At 55.7% G+C, this 17,750-nt stretch overlaps 4 pseudogenes; all 4 read left to right on the top strand.

Annotated features, from left to right (window-relative positions):
• Positions 1 to 2,021: 2,021 nt before the first annotated feature.
• On the top strand, positions 2,022 to 2,141 carry LOC147350670 (5S ribosomal RNA; annotated as a pseudogene).
• Positions 2,142 to 5,558: 3,417 nt separating this feature from the next.
• LOC147350669 (5S ribosomal RNA) lies at positions 5,559 to 5,678 on the top strand (annotated as a pseudogene).
• A 6,956-nt stretch (positions 5,679 to 12,634) lies between these two features.
• LOC147350668 (5S ribosomal RNA) lies at positions 12,635 to 12,754 on the top strand (annotated as a pseudogene).
• A 3,419-nt stretch (positions 12,755 to 16,173) lies between these two features.
• On the top strand, positions 16,174 to 16,293 carry LOC147350667 (5S ribosomal RNA; annotated as a pseudogene).
• Positions 16,294 to 17,750: the final 1,457 nt, after the last annotated feature.

Here is a 17,750-nt window from a genome sequence, read left to right as displayed (position 1 = left end):
GAACGTTCATTATGCTCCATTTTCATTTCAAAGAACGATCGTTTGACTTCCATAGCAAAGGTGGAGACCTTCCAACGTTGAGTCCATTACTTATACCTTGACCATTTCAGGCAAGTCTTGTGGTTCCTTCTGGACGTGTGTGGCTCTTGCAGAAATGTGAAGATCTTCCATCGTCCTCAGACTTTGGTGTCATTTGCAATCATCCAGAAAGCTTCCAGGTCTAGGTTCCAGACCACCACCACACACAGTCAGTAGCCAACGGAGTGGATTCCAGGAATACGTGTTGTTCACCGGCATTACCGTTGATATTGTTGCTGCACACTCAATGCAGTGGGCAGGGCCTGGATTGTCCACTGGGTCTCATGTGGAATGGAAAGAAGGGCTCCCCCCCCCACACACACACCCCCACCCCCACTGTTGACAGCCTTGTGACGAGAAACGGTCCCCGAAACAAGAATCAGACAAACCAGAGAAGCCCAGATGATAGTCCTTGAGATGAAGGAACTAAGCAGCTGGTTGCCATGGCACCAAGGGGAAAGGTTGCTCTTTTTGTCTGCCCCTCTACTCCTTTCTTCCTGGACGCCTTAGGGTTTTGTCATGGAGATTTGAAAGAAAGTGCACAAAAGTCATATGTGTTGAATCAAGATTTTGCATTTAACCATCTCTCAAAAAGGAAGAGAGCTTCACCTGCACATGTTTCTTTCAAAAACGTCCATTGCTTTTCAATTCTGGGGTTTCTCTCTTGCCTTGTTCAGTTAGCCTTAACAGTAAAAATCAACGAAAACTACATAAAGATTCAAAGATACCAACAAAGGACAGCTTCTGTTTTTGAAATCATCTTTCCATTTAGTAGAACACGAGCTCTATTCTTTGTATTTTGCCTAGGGAATTAGCAATGTCCTGGTTCAGATGGCAAGGCATCCGCGCGCAGGAGACTGGGGTTTGATCCCTGGGTCGGGAAGATCCCGCCGGAGAAGGAAATGGCAACCCACTCCCAGTATCCTCGCCTGGGAAATGCCACGGACAGAGGAGCCTGATGGGCCGCAGTCCATGGGTTGTATTAAAGTTGGGCTCAACCCAGCAACTACGAACACAAGTATTTCCAAAGACCACACTCAAGTGTGTGTCTGTGTGTGTGTGTGTGTGTGTGTGTGTGTCTGTATCTCCTCTTGCCGTCTTGGAGTCTGTCTCGGAATCTTCATGTATTTCTGCCTCTGTATCTCCTGACAGCCAGCCGCCGGCCCGTTCATCTGGCCCCCGCCTCTCCCAGGCGCTCTGGCTCTGGCTGAGGAGCTTGCGCAGGCCAGCTGTCTCCCTTGGCGTGGGTGCGTGCGAGTGTCTGTGTGTCTGTCTGTGTGCCTGCCTGTGGCTCGTCTGCTCTCTCAGGAAGGTCGAAGGCTTGGCGTGGGGGCAAAGGGGGGGCCTCGGTAGTGCGAAGGGGAGGGGCTGAGGCGCTCCGGTCGACCGCGCCTCCCTGGCTTCTGCTGGGTTTGGGCACCGGACAGGTGCCGGGCAAGTTGGGCGCTCAAGTTTCGCTGCGCCTAGGCCCGCAGGAGGTTCAGAGGCCCCTGGGCCGCTGGGGTTGGGAGGCGGCGGGCGCCGAAGACCGACACATCTGGGGCCGCGCGGGCCTGAGCAGCGAATGGGATCCGGGGGAGGCCCCGCTCAGCCAGCGCGGCCGGGTCTGGAGTTGCCGCGGGTGGGAGGGCGCGGAGACCTCCGCACCCCTCAGCCCAGCCCCCAGGCCCCGCGCGCACGCATGCACGCACGCCCTCCCGGTCAATGGGGGGTCCTGGAAGTCCCTCGGGCCCCCGGGCCCGGCCAGGCGCTTGCTGCTCTGGTGTTGGCGGTGTTCCGGGGGGCGGGCCGGCGTCAGCAGGCTGGAGTCCGGTCGCGGGTCGTGCGGCTCAAGTACAGCACGCCCCGCGACGAGAGGTGCGGCCCGTTGGCCCGACCTGCAGGGCAGAGCGAAAGGGAGGCGAAGCGCAAGGCTCTTAGGGCGCCCCGAGCCAAGCGCCACTGTCTCAGGCTGTATCAGCCTGAAGGCGCCCGATCTCGTCTGATCTCGGAAGCTAAGCAGGGTCGGGCCCGGTTAGGATCTTGGATGGGAGACCACCTGGGAATCCCGGGTGCTCGAGGCTTTTTGCCTACCAGAAGAGGTCCTTTAGCCCCCGCCGCGCATCCCGATTCTTGGATCCCCCCCCGCAGCCCCAGCCCCTCCCGGGCCGCGGGGAGCGGCTGGCCGGGGCCCCGACTCCCGCTGCAGACCTGGGTTGCCTCCGCGCGGCCCGCGAGCCCCTCCGCATTCGCATTCGGCTTCCAGGACACCGGACGACCGGCAGTCCCGTCTCCATCTGGGGCTCCTTTGGCTTGCCTCAGGCAATCCCGGGGCTTGCACGGACTCCCGCCAGAGCCCCAGCCCCCGCCCCACCCCCTGCCTCGCAGGCCATCGCGCATGCGCATGTGCGCACGCACGCACAGATAGATGTGCCCAAACGGGGCATCTATCTTGTTCACTTATACCGTGGGTGTGTCCATGCCTGGGAGTCGGACTGCTGAACCATACGCTACTTCCACTTTTAGTTCCTTCGGGAACCTCCATATTCTTTTCCATACCGGCTCTACCCACGCCCATTCCTACTCACCGTGGAGGAGAGTTCCCTTTGCTCCACATCTTCTCCAGCACTGGTTATTGACAGACATTGCAGTGAGGCCCAATCGGACTCATGTGAAGTGGTCCCTCCTTGGAGTTTGGAGTTGAGCCTCTCCAATCATTAGTGATGTGGAGCAAGATGACCTTTTGGAAATGCAGATGCAATGCTGTCACCTCCCTGCTCCAACGGCTCTCGTATTTTCCCAGCATATTGAAGATACGACCACTTCCCTTCAGGCTTGCTCCTCACGTTCTTCTCTGAAGTCTTTTGCCTGGAATGCCCTCTGCACTCTTTGGCTTCCATCCCATAGGGCATTTTTCGTTTCTTGAATGTCCTAAGTTTCCCTGGTCACATAGCCTTCCAAGATGCTATTTTCCCGGCCTGAAATTCTTCCTGCATCTCAACCCTGGTTTACCTAGGTTCAACCTATGGACCTCAACGAAATGGTGCCTCTGGAAAGCCTTCCCTGACACCCAGGTTTTGTGGTGAGGGAAGAGGCCCCTCTATAGGTTCTCAAAGGATCTGCCTGTGATGTATCATTAGAGTCGTCTCAGTGAAAGCAGGAACTCTGTGTCTTCTTCTCTCCGCCTTCTATTCCCTGAAACTTATTATATGCCTCCTAGCTCATCGTAGGTGCTCAGTATTTACTTAGTGTGTGAAAGACAGAAAAGCTCTTGGAAGCCTCAAGGGGTCACTTGGCTCGGCACTTTTGATCTCTTTGTATGTTTGGCGATTCAATTCTTTCCTTTCCTGGGTTGATGTGTACACTATATTCGAGGCACAATCTAAGGCATGAAGACATATCCATACATAGAGGTTCTTGCTTTCAAGGAACTCGTACAGCAGATTTCTACAAGTTAGGGCTTTTCAAAGGCTCTAGAAGCATGAGAACGTTCATTATGCTCCATTTTCATTTCAAAGAACGATCGTTTGACTTCCATAGCAAAGGTGGAGACCTTCCAACGTTGAGTCCATTACTTATACCTTGACCATTTCAGGCAAGTCTTGTGGTTCCTTCTGGACGTGTGTGGCTCTTGCAGAAATGTGAAGATCTTCCATCGTCCTCAGACTTTGGTGTCATTTGCAATCATCCAGAAAGCTTCCAGGTCTAGGTTCCAGACCACCACCACACACAGTCAGTAGCCAACGGAGTGGATTCCAGGAATACGTGTTGTTCACCCGCATTACCGTTGATATTGTTGCTGCACACTCAATGCAGTGGGCAGGGCCTGGATTGTCCACTGGGTCTCATGTGGAATGGAAAGAAGGGCTTCCCCCCCCACACACACACCACCCCCACTGTTGACAGCCTTGTGACTAGAAACGGTCCCCGAAACAAGAATCAGACAAACCAGAGAAGCCCAGATGATAGTCCTTGAGATGAAGGAACTAAGCAGCTGGTTGAGATGGCACCAAGGGGAAAGGTTGCTCTTTTTGTCTGCCCCTCTACTCCTTTCTTCCTGGACACCTTAGGGCTTCGTCATGGAGATTTGAAAGAAAGTGCACAAAAGTCATATGTGTTGAATCAAGATTTTGCATTTAACCATCTCTCAAAAAGGAAGAGAGCTTCACCTGCACATGTTTCTTTCAAAAACGTCCATTGCTTTTCAATTCTGGGGTTTCTCTCTTGCCTTGTTCAGTTAGCCTTAACAGTAAAAATCAACGAAAACTACATAAAGATTCAAAGATACCAACAAAGGACAGCTTCTGTTTTTGAAATCATCTTTCCATTTAGTAGAACACGAGCTCTATTCTTTGTATTTTGCCTAGGGAATTAGCAATGTCCTGGTTCAGATGGCAAGGCATCCGCGCGCAGGAGACTGGGGTTTGATCCCTGGGTCGGGAAGATCCCGCCGGAGAAGGAAATGGCAACCCACTCCCAGTATCCTCGCCTGGGAAATGCCACGGACAGAGGAGCCTGATGGGCCGCAGTCCATGGGTTGTATTAAAGTTGGGCTCAACCCAGCAACTACGAACACAAGTATTTCCAAAGACCACACTCAAGTGTGTGTGTGTGTGTGTGTGTGTGTGTGTGTGTGTCTGTATCTCCTCTTGCCGTCTTGGAGTCTGTCTCGGAATCTTCATGTATTTCTGCCTCTGTATCTCCTGACAGCCAGCCGCCGGCCCGTTCATCTGGCCCCCGCCTCTCCCAGGCGCTCTGGCTCTGGCTGAGGAGCTTGCGCAGGCCAGCTGTCTCCCTTGGCGTGGGTGCGTGCGAGTGTCTGTGTGTCTGTCTGTGTGCCTGCCTGTGGCTCGTCTGCTCTCTCAGGAAGGTCGAAGGCTTGGCGTGGGGGCAAAGGGGGGGCCTCGGTAGTGCGAAGGGGAGGGGCTGAGGCGCTCCGGTCGACCGCGCCTCCCTGGCTTCTGCTGGGTTTGGGCACCGGACAGGTGCCGGGCAAGTTGGGCGCTCAAGTTTCGCTGCGCCTAGGCCCGCAGGAGGTTCAGAGGCCCCTGGGCCGCTGGGGTTGGGAGGCGGCGGGCGCCGAAGACCGACACATCTGGGGCCGCGCGGGCCTGAGCAGCGAATGGGATCCGGGGGAGGCCCCGCTCAGCCAGCGCGGCCGGGTCTGGAGTTGCCGCGGGTGGGAGGGCGCCGAGACCTCCGCACCCCTCAGCCCAGCCCCCAGGCCCCGCGCGCACGCATGCACGCACGCCCTCCCGGTCAATGGGGGGTCCTGGAAGCCCCTCGGGCCCCCGGGCCCGGCCAGGCGCTTGCTGCTCTGGTGTTGGCGGTGTTCCGGGGGGCGGGCCGGCGTCAGCAGGTTGGAGTCCGGTCGCGGGTCGTGCGGCTCAAGTACAGCACGCCCCGCGACGAGAGGTGCGGCCCGTTGGCCCGACCTGCAGGGCAGAGCGAAAGGGAGGCGAAGCGCAAGGCTCTTAGGGCGCCCCGAGCCAAGCGCCACTGTCTCAGGCCGTATCAGCCTGAAGGCGCCCGATCTCGTCTGATCTCGGAAGCTAAGCAGGGTCGGGCCCGGTTAGGATCTTGGATGGGAGACCACCTGGGAATCCCGGGTGCTCGAGGCTTTTTGCCTACCAGAAGAGGTCCTTTAGCCCCCGCCGCGCATCCCGATTCTTGGATCCCCCCCCGCAGCCCCAGCCCCTCCCGGGCCGCGGGGAGCGGCTGGCCGGGGCCCCGACTCCCGCTGCAGACCTGGGTTGCCTCCGCGCGGCCCGCGAGCCCCTCCGCATTCGCATTCGGCTTCCAGGACACCCGACGACCGGCAGTCCCGTCTCCATCTGGGGCTCCTTTGGCTTGCCTCAGGCAATCCCGGGGCTTGCACGGACTCCCGCCAGAGCCCCAGCCCCCGCCCCACCCCCTGCCTCGCAGGCCATCGCGCATGCGCATGTGCGCACGCACGCACAGATAGATGTGCCCAAACGGGGCATCTATCTTGTTCACTTATACCGTGGGTGTGTCCATGCCTGGGAGTCGGACTGCTGAACCATACGCTACTTCCACTTTTAGTTCCTTCGGGAACCTCCATATTCTTTTCCATACCGGCTCTACCCACGCCCATTCCTACTCCCCGTGGAGGAGAGTTCCCTTTGCTCCACATCTTCTCCAGCACTGGTTATTGACAGACATTGCAGTGAGGCCCAATCGGACTCATGTGAAGTGGTCCCTCCTTGGAGTTTGGAGTTGAGCCTCTCCAATCATTAGTGATGTGGAGCAAGATGACCTTTTGGAAATGCAGATGCAATGCTGTCACCTCCCTGCTCCAACGGCTCTCATATTTTCCCAGCATATTGAAGATAGGACCACTTCCCTTCAGGCTTGCTCCTCACGTTCTTCTCTGATGTCTTTTGCCTGGAATGCCCTCTGCACTCTTTGGCTTCCATCCCATAGGGCATTTTTCGTTTCTTGAATGTCCTAAGTTTCCCTGGTCACATAGCCTTCCAAGATGCTATTTTACCTGCCTGAAATTCTTCCTGCAACTCAACCCTGGTTTACCTAGGTTCAACCTATGGACCTCAACGAAATGGTGCCTCTGGAAAGCCTTCCCTGACACCCAGGTTTTGTGGTGAGGGAAGAGGCCCCTCTATAGGTTCTCAAAGGATCTGCCTGTGATGTATCATTAGAGTCGTCTCAGTGAAAGCAGGAACTCTGTGTCTTCTTCTCTCCACCTTCTATTCCCTGAAACTTATTACATGCCTCCTAGCTCATCGTAGGTGCTCAGTATTTACTTAGTGTGTGAAAGACAGAAAAGCTCTTGGAAGCCTCAAGGGGTCACTTGGCTCGGCACTTTTGATCTCTTTGTATATTTGGCGAGTCAATTCTTTCCTTTCCTGGGTTGATGTGTACACTATATTCGAGGCACAATCTAAGGCATGAAGACATATCCATACATAGAGGTTCTTGCTTTCAAGGAACTCGTACAGCAGATTTCTACAAGTTAGGGCTTTTCAAATGCTCTAGAAGCATGTGAACGTTCAGTATGCTCCATTTTCATTTCAAAGAAAGATCGTTTGACTTCCATAGCAAAGGTGGAGACCTTCCAACGTTGAGTCCAAGACTTATACCTTGACCGTTTCAGGCAAGTCTTGTGGTCCTTCTGGAGGTGTGTGGCTCTTGCAGAAATGTGAAGATCTTCCATCGTCCTCAGACTTTGGTGTCATTTGCAATCATCCAGAAAGCTTCCAGGTCTAGGTTCCAGACCACCACCACACACAGTCAGTAGCCAACGGAGTGGATTCCAGGAATACGCGTTGTTCACCGGCATTACCGTTGATATTGTTGCTGCACACTCAATGCAGTGGGCAGGGCCTGGATTGTCCACTGGGTCTCATGTGGAATGGAAAGAAGGGCTCCCCCCCCCACACACACCCCCACCCCCACTGTTGACAGCCTTGTGACGAGAAACGGTCCCCGAAACAAGAATCAGACAAACCAGAGAAGCCCAGATGATAGTCCTTGAGATGAAGGAACTAAGCAGCTGGTTGCGATGGCACCAAGGGGAAAGGTTGCTCTTTTTGTCTGCCCCTCTACTCCTTTCTTCCTGGACGCCTTAGGGTTTTGTCATGGAGATTTGAAAGAAAGTGCACAAAAGTCATATGTGTTGAATCAAGATTTTGCATTTAACCATCTCTCAAAAAGGAAGAGAGCTTCACCTGCACATGTTTCTTTCAAAACCGTCAATTGCTTTTCAATTCTGGGGTTTCTCTCTTGCCTTGTTCAGTTAGCCTTAACAGTAAAAATCAACGAAAACTACATAAAGATTCAAAGATACCAACAAAGGACAGCTTCTGTTTTTGAAATCATCTTTCCATTTAGTAGAACACGAGCTCTATTCTTTGTATTTTGCCTAGGGAATTAGCAATGTCCTGGTTCAGATGGCAAGGCATCCGCGCGCAGGAGACTGGGGTTTGATCCCTGGGTCGGGAAGATCCCGCCGGAGAAGGAAATGGCAACCCACTCCCAGTATCCTCGCCTGGGAAATGCCACGGACAGAGGAGCCTGATGGGCCGCAGTCCATGGGTTGTATTAAAGTTGGGCTCAACCCAGCAACTACGAACACAAGTATTTCCAAAGACCACACTCAAGAGTGTGTGTGTGTGTGTGTGTGTGTGTGTGTGTGTGTGTGTCTGTATCTCCTCTTGCCGTCTTGGAATCTGTCTCGGAATCTTCATGTATTTCTGCCTCTGTATCTCCTGACAGCCAGCCGCCGGCCCGTTCGTCTGGCCCCCGCCTCTCCCAGGCGCTCTGGCTCTGGCTGAGGAGCTTGCGCAGGCCAGCTGTCTCCCTTGGCGTGGGTGCGTGCGAGTGTCTGTGTGTCTGTCTGTGTGCCTGCCTGTGGCTCGTCTGCTCTCTCAGGAAGGTCGAAGGCTTGGCGTGGGGGCAAAGGGGGGGCCTCGGTAGTGCGAAGGGGAGGGGCTGAGGCGCTCCGCTCGACCGCGCCTTCCTGGCTTCTGGTGGGTTTGGGCACCGGACAGGTGCCGGGCAAGTTGGGCTCTCAAGTTTCGCTGCGCCTAGGCCCGCAGGAGGTTCAGAGGCCCCTGGGCCGCGGGGGTTGGGAGGCGGCGGGCGCCGAAGACCGACACCTCCGGGGCCGCGCGGGCCTGAGCAGTGAATGGGATCCGGGGGAGGCCCCGCTCAGCCAGCGCGGCCAGGTCTGGAGTGGCCGGGGGTGGGAGGGCGCCGAGACCTCCGCACCCCTCAGCCCAGCCCCCAGGCCCCGCGCGCACGCATGCACGCACGCCCTCCCGGTCAATGGGGGGTCCTGGAAGCCCCTCGGGCCCCCGGGCCCGGCCAGGCGCTTGCTGCTCTGGTGTTGGCGGTGTTCGGGGGGCGGGCTGGCGTCAGCAGGCTGGAGTCCGGTCGCGGGTCTTGCGGCTCAAGTACAGCACGCCCCCCGACGAGAGGTGCGGCCCGTTGGCCCGACCTGCAGGGCAGAGCGAAAGGGAGGCGAAGCGCAAGGCTCTTAGAGCGAACGGCGCCAACCACCTCCGGCTCCGGCCCTATCAGCCTGAAGGCGCCCGATCTCGTCTGATCTCGGAAGCTAAGCAGGGTCGGGCCCGGTTAGGATCTTGGATGGGAGACTACCTGGGAATCCCGGGTGCTCGAGGCTTTTTGCCTACCAGAAGAGGTCCTTTAGCCCCCGCCGCGCGTCCCTATTCTTGGATCCCCCCCCGCAGCCCCAGCCCCTCCCGGGCCGCGGGGAGCGGCTGGCCGGGGCCCCGACTCCCGCTGCAGACCTGGGTTGCCTCCGCGCGGCCCGCGAGCCCCTCCGCATTCGCATTCGGCTTCCAGGACACCCGACGACCGGCAGTCCCGTCTCCATCTGGGGCTCCTTTGGCTTGCCTCAGGCAATCCCGGGGCTTGCACGGACTCCCGCCAGAGCCCCAGCCCCGCCCCACCCCCTGCCTCGCAGGCCATCGCGCATGCGCATGTGCGCACGCACGCACAGATAGATGTGCCCAAACGGGGCATCTATCTTGTTCACTTATACCGTGGGTGTGTCCATGCCTGGGAGTCGGACTGCTGAACCATATGCTACTTCCACTTTTAGTTCCTTCGGGAACCTCCATATTCTTTTCCATACCGGCTCTACCCACGCCCATTCCTACTCCCCGTGGAGGAGAGTTCCCTTTGCTCCACATCTTCTCCAGCACTGGTTATTGACAGACATTGCAGTGAGGCCCAATCGGACTCATGTGAAGTGGTCCCTCCTTGGAGTTTGGAGTTGAGCCTCTCCAATCATTAGTGATGTGGAGCAAGATGACCTTTTGGAAATGCAGATGCAATGCTGTCACCTCCCTGCTCCAACGGCTCTCGTATTTTCCCAGCATATTGAAGATACGACCACTTCCCTTCAGGCTTGCTCCTCACGTTCTTCTCTGATGTCTTTTGCCTGGAATGCCCTCTGCACTCTTTGGCTTCCATCCCATAGGGCATTTTTCGTTTCTTGAATGTCCTAAGTTTCCCTGGTCACATAGCCTTCCAAGATGCTATTTTCCCGGCCTGAAATTCTTCCTGCATCTCAACCCTGGTTTACCTAGGTTCAACCTATGGACCTCAACGAAATGGTGCCTCTGGAAAGCCTTCCCTGACACCCAGGTTTTGTGGTGAGGGAAGAGGCCCCTCTGTAGGTTCTCAAAGGATCTGCCTGTGATGTATCATTAGAGTCGTCTCAGTGAAAGCAGGAACTCTGTGTCTTCTTCTCTCCGCCTTCTATTCCCTGAAACTTATTATATGCCTCCTAGCTCATCGTAGGTGCTCAGTATTTACTTAGTGTGTGAAAGACAGAAAAGCTCTTGGAAGCCTCAAGGGGTCACTTGGCTCGGCACTTTTGATCTCTTTGTATGTTTGGCGATTCAATTCTTTCCTTTCCTGGGTTGATGTGTACACTATATTCGAGGCACAATCTAAGGCATGAAGACATATCCATACATAGAGGTTCTTGCTTTCAAGGAACTCGTACAGCAGATTTCTACAAGTTAGGGCTTTTCAAAGGCTCTAGAAGCATGAGAACGTTCATTATGCTCCATTTTCATTTCAAAGAACGATCGTTTGACTTCCATAGCAAAGGTGGAGACCTTCCAACGTTGAGTCCATTACTTATACCTTGACCATTTCAGGCAAGTCTTGTGGTTCCTTCTGGACGTGTGTGGCTCTTGCAGAAATGTGAAGATCTTCCATCGTCCTCAGACTTTGGTGTCATTTGCAATCATCCAGAAAGCTTCCAGGTCTAGGTTCCAGACCACCACCACACACAGTCAGTAGCCAACGGAGTGGATTCCAGGAATACGTGTTGTTCACCCGCATTACCGTTGATATTGTTGCTGCACACTCAATGCAGTGGGCAGGGCCTGGATTGTCCACTGGGTCTCATGTGGAATGGAAAGAAGGGCTTCCCCCCACACACACACACCACCCCCACTGTTGACAGCCTTGTGACTAGAAACGGTCCCCGAAACAAGAATCAGACAAACCAGAGAAGCCCAGATGATAGTCCTTGAGATGAAGGAACTAAGCAGCTGGTTGAGATGGCACCAAGGGGAAAGGTTGCTCTTTTTGTCTGCCCCTCTACTCCTTTCTTCCTGGACACCTTAGGGCTTCGTCATGGAGATTGGAAAGAAAGTGCACAAAAGTCATATGTGTTGAATCAAGATTTTGCATTTAACCATCTCTCAAAAAGGAAGAGAGCTTCACCTGCACATGTTTCTTTCAAAAACGTCCATTGCTTTTCAATTCTGGGGTTTCTCTCTTGCCTTGTTCAGTTAGCCTTAACAGTAAAAATCAACGAAAACTACATAAAGATTCAAAGATACCAACAAAGGACAGCTTCTGTTTTTGAAATCATCTTTCCATTTAGTAGAACACGAGCTCTATTCTTTGTATTTTGCCTAGGGAATTAGCAATGTCCTGGTTCAGATGGCAAGGCATCCGCGCGCAGGAGACTGGGGTTTGATCCCTGGGTCGGGAAGATCCCGCCGGAGAAGGAAATGGCAACCCACTCCCAGTATCCTCGCCTGGGAAATGCCACGGACAGAGGAGCCTGATGGGCCGCAGTCCATGGGTTGTATTAAAGTTGGGCTCAACCCAGCAACTACGAACACAAGTATTTCCAAAGACCACACTCAAGTGTGTGTGTGTGTGTGTGTGTGTGTGTGTGTGTCTGTATCTCCTCTTGCCGTCTTGGAGTCTGTCTCGGAATCTTCATGTATTTCTGCCTCTGTATCTCCTGACAGCCAGCCGCCGGCCGGTTCATCTGGCCCCCGCCTCTCCCAGGCGCTCTGGCTCTGGCTGAGGAGCTTGCGCAGGCCAGCTGTCTCCCTTGGCGTGGGTGCGTGCGAGTGTCTGTGTGTCTGTCTGTGTGCCTGCCTGTGGCTCGTCTGCTCTCTCAGGAAGGTCGAAGGCTTGGCGTGGGGGCAAAGGGGGGGCCTCGGTAGTGCGAAGGGGAGGGGCTGAGGCGCTCCGGTCGACCGCGCCTCCCTGGCTTCTGCTGGGTTTGGGCACCGGACAGGTGCCGGGCAAGTTGGGCGCTCAAGTTTCGCTGCGCCTAGGCCCGCAGGAGGTTCAGAGGCCCCTGGGCCGCTGGGGTTGGGAGGCGGCGGGCGCCGAAGACCGACACATCTGGGGCCGCGCGGGCCTGAGCAGCGAATGGGATCCGGGGGAGGCCCCGCTCAGCCAGCGCGGCCGGGTCTGGAGTTGCCGCGGGTGGGAGGGCGCCGAGACCTCCGCACCCCTCAGCCCAGCCCCCAGGCCCCGCGCGCACGCATGCACGCACGCCCTCCCGGTCAATGGGGGGTCCTGGAAGCCCCTCGGGCCCCCGGGCCCGGCCAGGCGCTTGCTGCTCTGGTGTTGGCGGTGTTCCGGGGGGCGGGCCGGCGTCAGCAGGCTGGAGTCCGGTCGCGGGTCGTGCGGCTCAAGTACAGCACGCCCCGCGACGAGAGGTGCGGCCCGTTGGCCCGACCTGCAGGGCAGAGCGAAAGGGAGGCGAAGCGCAAGGCTCTTAGGGCGCCCCGAGCCAAGCGCCACTGTCTCAGGCCGTATCAGCCTGAAGGCGCCCGATCTCGTCTGATCTCGGAAGCTAAGCAGGGTCGGGCCCGGTTAGGATCTTGGATGGGAGACCACCTGGGAATCCCGGGTGCTCGAGGCTTTTTGCCTACCAGAAGAGGTCCTTTAGCCCCCGCCGCGCATCCCGATTCTTGGATCCCCCCCCGCAGCCCCAGCCCCTCCCGGGCCGCGGGGAGCGGCTGGCCGGGGCCCCGACTCCCGCTGCAGACCTGGGTTGCCTCCGCGCGGCCCGCGAGCCCCTCCGCATTCGCATTCGGCTTCCAGGACACCCGACGACCGGCAGTCCCGTCTCCATCTGGGGCTCCTTTGGCTTGCCTCAGGCAATCCCGGGGCTTGCACGGACTCCAGCCAGAGCCCCAGCCCCCGCCCCACCCCCTGCCTCGCAGGCCATCGCGCATGCGCATGTGCGCACGCACGCACAGATAGATGTGCCCAAACGGGGCATCTATCTTGTTCACTTATACCGTGGGTGTGTCCATGCCTGGGAGTCGGACTGCTGAACCATACGCTACTTCCACTTTTAGTTCCTTCGGGAACCTCCATATTCTTTTCCATACCGGCTCTACCCACGCCCATTCCTACTCCCCGTGGAGGAGAGTTCCCTTTGCTCCACATCTTCTCCAGCACTGGTTATTGACAGACATTGCAGTGAGGCCCAATCGGACTCATGTGAAGTGGTCCCTCCTTGGAGTTTGGAGTTGAGCCTCTCCAATCATTAGTGATGTGGAGCAAGATGACCTTTTGGAAATGCAGATGCAATGCTGTCACCTCCCTGCTCCAACGGCTCTCGTATTTTCCCAGCATATTGAAGATACGACCACTTCCCTTCAGGCTTGCTCCTCACGTTCTTCTCTGATGTCTTTTGCCTGGAATGCCCTCTGCACTCTTTGGCTTCCATCCCATAGGGCATTTTTCGTTTCTTGAATGTCCTAAGTTTCCCTGGTCACATAGCCTTCCAAGATGCTATTTTCCCGGCCTGAAATTCTTCCTGCATCTCAACCCTGGTTTACCTAGGTTCAACCTATGGACCTCAACGAAATGGTGCCTCTGGAAAGCCTTCCCTGACACCCAGGTTTTGTGGTGAGGGAAGAGGCCCCTCTGTAGGTTCTCAAAGGATCTGCCTGTGATGTATCATTAGAGTCGTCTCAGTGAAAGCAGGAACTCTGTGTCTTCTTCTCTCCGCCTTCTATTCCCTGAAACTTATTATATGCCTCCTAGCTCATCGTAGGTGCTCAGTATTTACTTAGTGTGTGAAAGACAGAAAAGCTCTTGGAAGCCTCAAGGGGTCACTTGGCTCGGCACTTTTGATCTCTTTGTATGTTTGGCGATTCAATTCTTTCCTTTCCTGGGTTGATGTGTACACTATATTCGAGGCACAATCTAAGGCATGAAGACATATCCATACATAGAGGTTCTTGCTTTCAAGGAACTCGTACAGCAGATTTCTACAAGTTAGGGCTTTTCAAAGGCTCTAGAAGCATGAGAACGTTCATTATGCTCCATTTTCATTTCAAAGAACGATCGTTTGACTTCCATAGCAAAGGTGGAGACCTTCCAACGTTGAGTCCATTACTTATACCTTGACCATTTCAGGCAAGTCTTGTGGTTCCTTCTGGAGGTGTGTGGCTCTTGCAGAAATGTGAAGATCTTCCATCGTCCTCAGACTTTGGTGTCATTTGCAATCATCCAGAAAGCTTCCAGGTCTAGGTTCCAGACCACCACCACACACAGTCAGTAGCCAACGGAGTGGATTCCAGGAATACGTGTTGTTCACCCGCATTACCGTTGATATTGTTGCTGCACACTCAATGCAGTGGGCAGGGCCTGGATTGTCCACTGGGTCTCATGTGGAATGGAAAGAAGGGCTTCCCCCCACACACACACACCACCCCCACTGTTGACAGCCTTGTGACTAGAAACGGTCCCCGAAACAAGAATCAGACAAACCAGAGAAGCCCAGATGATAGTCCTTGAGATGAAGGAACTAAGCAGCTGGTTGAGATGGCACCAAGGGGAAAGGTTGCTCTTTTTGTCTGCCCCTCTACTCCTTTCTTCCTGGACACCTTAGGGCTTCGTCATGGAGATTTGAAAGAAAGTGCACAAAAGTCATATGTGTTGAATCAAGATTTTGCATTTAACCATCTCTCAAAAAGGAAGAGAGCTTCACCTGCACATGTTTCTTTCAAAAACGTCCATTGCTTTTCAATTCTGGGGTTTCTCTCTTGCCTTGTTCAGTTAGCCTTAACAGTAAAAATCAACGAAAACTACATAAAGATTCAAAGATACCAACAAAGGACAGCTTCTGTTTTTGAAATCATCTTTCCATTTAGTAGAACACGAGCTCTATTCTTTGTATTTTGCCTAGGGAATTAGCAATGTCCTGGTTCAGATGGCAAGGCATCCGCGCGCAGGAGACTGGGGTTTGATCCCTGGGTCGGGAAGATCCCGCCGGAGAAGGAAATGGCAACCCACTCCCAGTATCCTCGCCTGGGAAATGCCACGGACAGAGGAGCCTGATGGGCCGCAGTCCATGGGTTGTATTAAAGTTGGGCTCAACCCAGCAACTACGAACACAAGTATTTCCAAAGACCACACTCAAGTGTGTGTGTGTGTGTGTGTGTGTGTGTGTGTGTGTGTCTGTATCTCCTCTTGCCGTCTTGGAGTCTGTCTCGGAATCTTCATGTATTTCTGCCTCTGTATCTCCTGACAGCCAGCCGCCGGCCCGTTCGTCTTGCCCCCGCCTCTCCCAGGCGCTCTGGCTCTGGCTGAGGAGCTTGCGCAGGCCAGCTGTCTCCCTTGGCGTGGGTGCGTGCGAGTGTCTGTGTGTCTGTCTGTGTGCCTGCCTGTGGCTCGTCTGCTCTCTCAGGAAGGTCGAAGGCTTGGCGTGGGGGCAAAGGGGGGGCCTCGGTAGTGCGAAGGGGAGGGGCTGAGGCGCTCCGCTCGACCGCGCCTCCCTGGCTTCTGCTGGGTTTGGGCACCGGACAGGTGCCGGGCAAGTTGGGCGCTCAAGTTTCGCTGCGCCTAGGCCCGCAGGAGGTTCAGAGGCCCCTGGGCCGCTGGGGTTGGGAGGCGGCGGGCGCCGAAGACCGACACATCTGGGGCCGCGCGGGCCTGAGCAGCGAATGGGATCCGGGGGAGGCCCCGCTCAGCCAGCGCGGCCGGGTCTGGAGTTGCCGCGGGTGGGAGGGCGCCGAGACCTCCGCACCCCTCAGCCCAGCCCCCAGGCCCCGCGCGCACGCATGCACGCACGCCCTCCCGGTCAATGGGGGGTCCTGGAAGCCCCTCGGGCCCCCGGGCCCGGCCAGGCGCTTGCTGCTCTGGTGTTGGCGGTGTTCCGGGGGGCGGGCCGGCGTCAGCAGGCTGGAGTCCGGTCGCGGGTCGTGCGGCTCAAGTACAGCACGCCCCGCGACGAGAGGTGCGGCCCGTTGGCCCGACCTGCAGGGCAGAGCGAAAGGGAGGCGAAGCGCAAGGCTCTTAGGGCGCCCCGAGCCAAGCGCCACTGTCTCAGGCCGTATCAGCCTGAAGGCGCCCGATCTCGTCTGATCTCGGAAGCTAAGCAGGGTCGGGCCTGGTTAGGATCTTGGATGGGAGACCACCTGGGAATCCCGGGTGCTCGAGGCTTTTTGCCTACCAGAAGAGGTCCTTTAGCCCCCGCCGCGCATCCCGATTCTTGGATCCCCCCCCGCAGCCCCAGCCCCTCCCGGGCCGCGGGGAGCGGCTGGCCGGGGCCCCGACTCCCGCTGCAGACCTGGGTTGCCTCCGCGCGGCCCGCGAGCCCCTCCGCATTCGCATTCGGCTTCCAGGACACCCGACGACCGGCAGTCCCGTCTCCATCTGGGGCTCCTTTGGCTTGCCTCAGGCAATCCCGGGGCTTGCACGGACTCCCGCCAGAGCCCCAGCCCCGCCCCACCCCCTGCCTCGCAGGCCATCGCGCATGCGCATGTGCGCACGCACGCACAGATAGATGTGCCCAAACGGGGCATCTATCTTGTTCACTTATACCGTGGGTGTGTCCATGCCTGGGAGTCGGACTGCTGAACCATACGCTACTTCCACTTTTAGTTCCTTCGGGAACCTCCATATTCTTTTCCATACCGGCTCTACCCACGCCCATTCCTACTCCCCGTGGAGGAGAGTTCCCTTTGCTCCACATCTTCTCCAGCACTGGTTATTGACAGACATTGCAGTGAGGCCCAATCGGACTCATGTGAAGTGGTCCCTCCTTGGAGTTTGGAGTTGAGCCTCTCCAATCATTAGTGATGTGGAGCAAGATGACCTTTTGGAAATGCAGATGCAATGCTGTCACCTCCCTGCTCCAACGGCTCTCGTATTTTCCCAGCATATTGAAGATACGACCACTTCCCTTCAGGCTTGCTCCTCACGTTCTTCTCTGAAGTCTTTTGCCTGGAATGCCCTCTGCACTCTTTGGCTTCCATCCCATAGGGCATTTTTCGTTTCTTGAATGTCCTAAGTTTCCCTGGTCACATAGCCTTCCAAGATGCTATTTTCCCTGCCTGAAATTCTTCCTGCATCTCAACCCTGGTTTACCTAGGTTCAACCTATGGACCTCAACGAAATGGTGCCTCTGGAAAGCCTTCCCTGACACCCAGGTTTTGTGGTGAGGGAAGAGGCCCCTCTATAGGTTCTCAAAGGATCTGCCTGTGATGTATCATTAGAGTCGTCTCAGTGAAAGCAGGAACTCTGTGTCTTCTTCTCTCCGCCTTCTATTCCCTGAAACTTATTATATGCCTCCTAGCTCATCGTAGGTGCTCAGTATTTACTTAGTGTGTGAAAGACAGAAAAGCTCTTGGAAGCCTCAAGGGGTCACTTGGCTCGGCACTTTTGATCTCTTTGTATGTTTGGCGATTCAATTCTTTCCTTTCCTGGGTTGATGTGTACACTATATTCGAGGCACAATCTAAGGCATGAAGACATATCCATACATAGAGGTTCTTGCTTTCAAGGAACTCGTACAGCAGATTTCTACAAGTTAGGGCTTTTCAAAGGCTCTAGAAGCATGAGAACGTTCATTATGCTCCATTTTCATTTCAAAGAACGATCGTTTGACTTCCATAGCA

This window comes from Bos grunniens, chromosome 20 (assembly GCF_055505025.1).
Source record: "Bos grunniens cultivar Pamir isolate PY7600 chromosome 20, Bosgru_T2T1.0, whole genome shotgun sequence".
NCBI classification, from domain to species: domain Eukaryota; kingdom Metazoa; phylum Chordata; class Mammalia; order Artiodactyla; family Bovidae; genus Bos; species Bos grunniens.
This window is presented reverse-complemented; position numbering and strand designations above follow the sequence as displayed.